Source organism: Macrobrachium rosenbergii, chromosome 47 (assembly GCF_040412425.1).
Source record: "Macrobrachium rosenbergii isolate ZJJX-2024 chromosome 47, ASM4041242v1, whole genome shotgun sequence".
Taxonomy (NCBI): domain Eukaryota; kingdom Metazoa; phylum Arthropoda; class Malacostraca; order Decapoda; family Palaemonidae; genus Macrobrachium; species Macrobrachium rosenbergii.
In genome coordinates, this window is record NC_089787.1 from 20,909,530 (window position 1) to 20,916,388 (window position 6,859).

The 6,859-nt window shown below is 36.7% G+C and overlaps 1 long non-coding RNA gene across 1 annotated transcript; it reads right to left on the reverse strand.

The window, feature by feature from the left end:
• Positions 1-352: 352 nt before the first annotated feature.
• Positions 353-6,859, reverse strand: LOC136830596 (uncharacterized). The gene is made up of 5 exons (XR_010850674.1): positions 6,739-6,859; positions 3,689-4,882; positions 2,221-3,545; positions 955-1,044; positions 353-382 (listed from the first exon to the last, which is right to left on the reverse strand). It is a non-coding gene; the product is annotated as an uncharacterized lncRNA (long non-coding RNA).

Below are 6,859 nucleotides of genomic sequence, written 5' to 3' on the forward strand. Positions count from 1 at the left end.
GATACGATTGTACAAATCCCTCTCTACCAGAGTATAACTCCTGATGAAACACATAGATGACACTTGTACAATAAATTTCACCCTAATCCTACTCTTAATAGTCACAGGAGATGAGACTGTAATCTCTGGCAAATCATGGCTCTTTCCAACAGCAACGAGAATGTCAATGGAACTATTTTTTCTATCCCATTGCTGTGATCAGTAACAAGTAACTCTTGTGAATAGCCAAATTCTGGGTCTTGGACACAAATTCAGCAAATAAAACTGTAGTCTTCTCTTGAATTCAGCCTTCTTTCATTGCAGATGCCTGAGAATTCCAAGGTAAAGCTTCAGTCCGTGCAAACTCTTCCCATTTATTCTTTTGCAAGCTACAGATACTTTCCTGAAAATATGAGGAAGAAGTTAATGATGTCATGTCACGCTGAGATCTTCTGGCTTACAAGGTATTAAGATAAAAAGGTATTTCGTTATAACTAGACCCAAACATCCCATTTTACGACGAGGGGCACATTTGGGACAAGGACTTTTTAGACCCGTATTGAATGTCTACAGTCTTTTATCAAGGCCACCTTAAATTTTACTGAAAGAGACCGAGGCTTCTCAAGTACAGCATAAGTTTCAATTGGAAAATTACAATAAGTAGTCACGTATCTTTCACTATTATTATTATTATTATTATTATTATTATTATTATTATTATTGCTTGGGCCTGGCTATAACATTTGATTATTTCAACATTTTTGCATAAAACCACTAACATTTTTTTGCATACATGATTCGTTTTAAATCATTCAAGTACTCTGGAAGATACTGGCACTGACAGTCCACACTATTTTAAACAAGCTGAAATTAATTTTAGATTCTGTATAACCAACACCTCTAAAATCTATATTTTCTATCCCACCCAAAAATACATTTTTAACGGGCACCTCACTCCATGTTCGTTAAACTTACCTTTGTTAAGTTCTACAACAACTTCTTCGGATGATTTATACAAACATTCGTCCACTGCTTCCTTCGAAAAACTCACATGAAGCAGATCACCTGGAAGAACGTGAAACATGTGACATCGTGAACTGAATATAGAATTTAGGCCAAAGGCCAAGCACTGGGACCTATGAGGTTATTCAGCGCTGAAGCGGAAATTGACAGTAAAAGGTTGGAAAGGTGTAACAAGAGGAAAACATCGCAGCTGCACTATGAATCAACTGTTAGGAGATGGCCGAGGAAAGTAAGATGGGAAACAGAGAATATGAACGGAGTCTGAACACTTTTATCAAAGTCACATTCCTAAAATTGCATCTAATCTTATCACCACTAAGTGCTCAAGTAATGAAAAAATCTATCTACGATGCAAATTTTAAAACAAAGCTTTTGAGCAAATTGTTCCCAACATATCAAGTTACCAGAAACTTCGCCTACTTTCAAAATATCGAATAGGCTTCTTGAAGTTCTACAAAATCCTACAAAACAGCTGCAAGGTGACTTACTATATACCTGAAGCCACCCTTAACTATGACAAAGTTCGTACTTGACTCCATCATATTTAATAGTCTCACCTTCAAAGGCTAGCTGTAGTACTGTCTACTAGATTACATGTATCGTTGATGGATATTTCCATCTGTGTTCTTTGAAGTCAAGGTGGCTTTTACCAGTACCCAGACCTGTGAGTTGATTGTAATTTCATACTGGAATAGCTACGCAAGCAGTGTAAACGCACTTTCCTGCGGTAGTTCCTTCAACAAGAGATTCAATTTAGCCCTCCCCGTTTCATAAATTGTCACGAATCAAATGGAATGTATTTTCAGCAATTCATTATATTGTGTCATCAGAAATGATGTGATTATGTACAGAAACTCAGGCCCTCTAAGTGGGGGAAAACATTGCATTTCCTTTGCAAAATCACTGAAAACACCTACCAATAGGAATACCTAGCCACTTCATAAACAAAATGGCTCATCATTGCAGCAACTTCTGTGCCATTCCTCATTTTGGCTCTTTCACAAATCCTATGAACTTTGCTTATGCTGTACTGTAGGTGTCACCTCTCAATTCTTGAATATTTCAGTACTACCACTAATTGTTTACTTCATTTTCCTAATTCTCTACTCTTGCATTCATATCCGTAGAATAAAGAAGAATCTAAGAGTGTTACACCCTACCTGAATGGTCTAAAAAACTACAACAGAATTTCGTATTGCTAAATACTTCATGACTCACCCGTGATAATGCAGGTTTTGAGGGCTTAACTCAGAAGTTGTTTCTCCACCATCCTGTTTAGGGGAATCCGTCCTATTAGCCCTCATATGGTTCGTCAGGCGGGTCCTCTAGCCAGTTTTCGTGTGTTTCTTGAAAAGTTACTTCTCATGCGTCGTAACTCTCCTTGGTAGCTCCTTGTTTTCACATCTCCTTTAGTCTAGCGGCTCAAACTAGTTTTTCTAAAAGGCCTACCTTTCTTGCAACCTGGTTCCAGCAATCCTTACTCCTCCGTGGTCCTTTGTGTAGATATAATTACAAGCAGTTAATGGTGGATTCGTAAACATTTCTTTAACATTTAACATTTCGTGCTTTATACTGTCCAGTTGCTTCAGGAGATAAAATACTGCAACACAGCCTATTCATTTCTGTCCTTGGCACGTGATTCAATTCATGGTAGCTGGTAACATTTCAATTTTTCAGTTTTTAATATTGTCACTTAAAACAGGCTTCCATCAGTATGAAGGAGGTTCAGGTGTTTAGATCTGTCCCCCTGATAGTCTACTTCTCAATGGGTGACTTAAAAATGCGTATTCTAGAATTAAAACCGCTTCCATACTCTCGTTTTCTTAAACTTCGTGGTTTTTTCCTGTGGCAATTGGTCAACGATATGAAATATAGTTTCAGGTGCAATTATAGTCTCTCTGTCAGTGTTCTTTCTGACACTCTTATTGCACTCATTGTATTATGAGGTATATGTCATGACCCAGGCACTTGAGCTTAGCAAACTTCCAGTCATGGATAATTCTTAGCAAACCTGGCAGTCGTGGACAACTGCGTAAATCTGAGTAACATGTTTAGTTATTTCCCAACCCATCAGCTTACTAGAAGAATAATGGCTTGCCAGCTCTGTTAATTACCCAACGGCACAAGGGTCTTACTGCTGCACTGCACAGGGATGCATTGCTTCTTACATTGTGTTACCCTGCATAAGGGTTCGACCCACCAGTGGCGAGATCCACACTAGATCCATACCACTTGCTGTTGTCATCATAGGGTGGAAAGGGCTCACGAGCCCCTAAGGTAACGCCCCTGGTAGATGCGTGGTGTTCACTAGGAAGTCAGTTTGTGCCCCATGAGTTGCGTGCTCGGGGTGTTACAACCAAACTTGCCCGTCCCTGGCCTGGGTAGGACTGGCTGTTGAAAGTCCATTTATGGCTAGTGGTGTATGTTCCAGGAGAACTCCGTTTTTTACATTCGGGGTCCCTACGCCCTAGGAAAGCCATACAAATGCTTCGAACTATTTTAACTTTCTTTCCGTCCCCTCAGGAAGTAACATAGCGATGAACCTGCAACGGAAAAAAACAAAAACTCCCTATAGAAAGTTACTAACTTGACTCTGAAATGAACTCTGAACTTTCCCTTCATAAATTCAGCAAGATATATTTCACCTACGTACCTCCTGACATTACACAGATAAAAATAAACTCACCAATTTCAATTGTCGATTCCTGTCTTATCATGAATGTCGAGTAACACTCTACCTCGACGTCAGTTGTCCAGATTTCTTGTTGGAACGGTTCCTTGTTCCTCCTCAGAGACGTTTTGGTTCCTGTCTTATCATGAATGTTGCATAACATTCTGCCTCGACGTCAATTGTCCTAATTTCTCGTTAGAATGGTTCCTGGTTCCTCCTTAAGTCGCTTTGGTGCAAACAAAAGTCGTTCCGATACATCTATAAAAGCGATTTGGTACAACCCAGTTTTTTTTTCCACAAACGATTTAAACAGTTGAACAGTTTAAACATTTACAAGTTTATCAAAAATGTCGCATTAATGTTACATCTATTGGTACATCTGATAATTATACAAAAAATTATCGCTCACGATTAGATCGAAGTATACGTGATTCAAATATCTAATACGTTTTGCAACAATCGTAACTTGCTTGTTATTCTACTCTATTTACTTTTAGTGGTTCGGAAATCTAAATTTTCAAGGTTATACTAAATTTACTTAAATAATTCACGATACTGATTTACTACGTACATAAAACAATATTAAAAATCGTAAATTGTGAACTTCTCTTACTTTTTTACTCGGTAATTTCGCAAATATAAATCGAGGGCATAAGTAATTATTTACTGATTTCGAAATACTAATTCGTTAAAAACTAAACATTAAAAATCGTCAACTACTGCTTAATTTTCCTACTTGTTTTACTCGGTAATTTCGTCAATCTGAATTTTGAAGGTTATAAGTAATTTATTTACTGATTTCGCAATACTGATTTACTACAAAAAAAAGGTTAACACGATAAATTAAAGGTTCCTAAATATTTACTGAAAAGTTTACCTCCAAATTAAAGGCCCACTAACACTGATTAACACAAAACAATAACTTTCGCAATAAGAGACATCGTAAAAAATTTCGCATTTTTTAGTGACATTTCTTAGTTCCTGTCAAGGAATTAGGTTAAGCTTATTAAATGCTGTATCTGGATTTATCGCTTTGGAAGGGTAGAGAAATGCCTTGTTACACGCTGTGACGTCATTAGTTAAAACTATTGCGTTTTTTTTAACCGTTTTATTCAGTAACTTAATAACTTGATCGATCTATTGAAAGGCTGAGAGTTGTATCGAATTGCCTTAATGGATGTATTGAAACGACTAGACTCTAAACCTTGTCTGTAAAAAAAAAATATACATTAATTCTACATTCATTATTTCTTAGGAAAATGGGTTCGATACAAATAATAATTTGAAACGATTAAGTCCCCAATTACAAAGAAACTGGACTATATAATTCCTTAAAGTTATATACCTATGGGGCAATGAAAAACACTGATTGTAGCCTGTTATATTGCAGTAAAGAACGAAGTTATTTTGCATATGTACTTCAGCACTGGTTGTAAATTTCTCTCTTCGTGACACCTTACTGGTGTCGTGGTACAAAACATTAAAAATACCTAAATACCATTCAGTAATGTCCAGTGTAACTGACAAGTAATTATTGTTATTATTTCTGATAGTGAAGACGATCTTGAATGTCAGATAACTCAGAATCTAGGCACACTGACTAACTGTAGTAGAATAATAAGCATGGTATCATTTCCTTTATGAATGACTTTTGAAATGCATTTTTTAAAATAAAATGTGTCAATTTTTAGCAACGTTCATTTCCGGTACTTAATACAATACACAGTGCAACGGTTATTTAATGTAATAAAATATAATACATTGCAAGGTTATTTAATGTAATAAAATATAATTCAGTGCAACGGTATAAATAAAAATAAAATGCCTTCGTTACTACTCAAACTTTTACCTAACCATTCTCTGACATTTGAAGGTATTACCTTAACTAAGCAATTGTAACATCGATGAAAAAAAAAAACTAGTTTAAACCAAGGCAGGTTCCCTCACTTTTGATCTAAGTCCCTCGTTTTAGGGTATTTCTTTTGATAGACAATCGGTACAGTGAGGAAAACGAAGAGTTTTAACGAAAAGCCAATCAGGTATGTTGAAAATTTATGGTGTTTTCTGCTGGTAATTATCCATTATCTTAGAGAACAATTTAATTATTTAATTGGGAAAACTGGTATATTTGCTCACTAAGTACGTAGCATATAGTCAGTGCTACTGATACGGAAACATTAATACATCTAAATAAACTAATTTTTGATGGTTTTTTCGATATCAATTTCAATTGTGGCCATGAGATTGATGTCTCTTAAATTTTACTTTATCCTTAAACACTTGTTCTAAACTGCACTTAATGCACTTTTCAATTTGCGGTGGTAAAGCACATTTACTCTCGTTTCACTTCTGATTCTTTATAACCTACGATGGAAAGGGTCTTTTAGTTGCCCAGAGCCCAGAGCCCAGAGGTCCACACCAAGCCCTTCAACACCTCACCACCCTTACTGTTATGAATCCTGAACCGTACCTACCGTCAACAGCCTCAGAATTTTGAAAAAAAAAAAAAAAAAATTGGAAATCGACCTTCTGTACCTGACCACCCTTTTCAATGAAAGGTCTGCCATGGATCTTGAACCATGCTTACTGTACTTTTAATAGCGTCAGAATTTTGGGGAAAAAACCTGGAAAATCTACCTTCTATACCTGACCACCATTACAACAAAAGGCCTGTTATGGACCCTGAACCGTTCTTACCATCAACAGCCTCTGAATAAAAAAATAAAAACTGGAAAATCGACCTTCTATACCTGCCCATCCTTTATAATGAAAGGTCTGTCGGGGGCCCCGAACCATACTTTCGTTAAACAGAGACAGAATTTGGGGGAAAAAACCCTGCAAAATAAATTTCTGAGTCGCAAACGCCCGGCTTTTCCACTTATAGGACTTCACAGTCTGCGATAATTTTTCGAAAAAGCAAAATTGCCTAAAATTTTGCGACTACAGCACTAATTTCCATGACATTCTTAAGATTTCCAGTGGTTAATGGAACCTACTACGTCTAGAAATTCGAGAATATCTACTAAGAATGTCCGAAAAACTAACTAGAAACTCCTTATTCTTACCGTAGGCCGTTTTTTCATTTCGTAAGCACTTGTCTGTGAGCGCACCTTTCCTACTTCGTGTTTAGAACTACAATGAGGCATCCTATGTCAAGGTAGGAATTGCTTTTGGCCAATCAGAGGC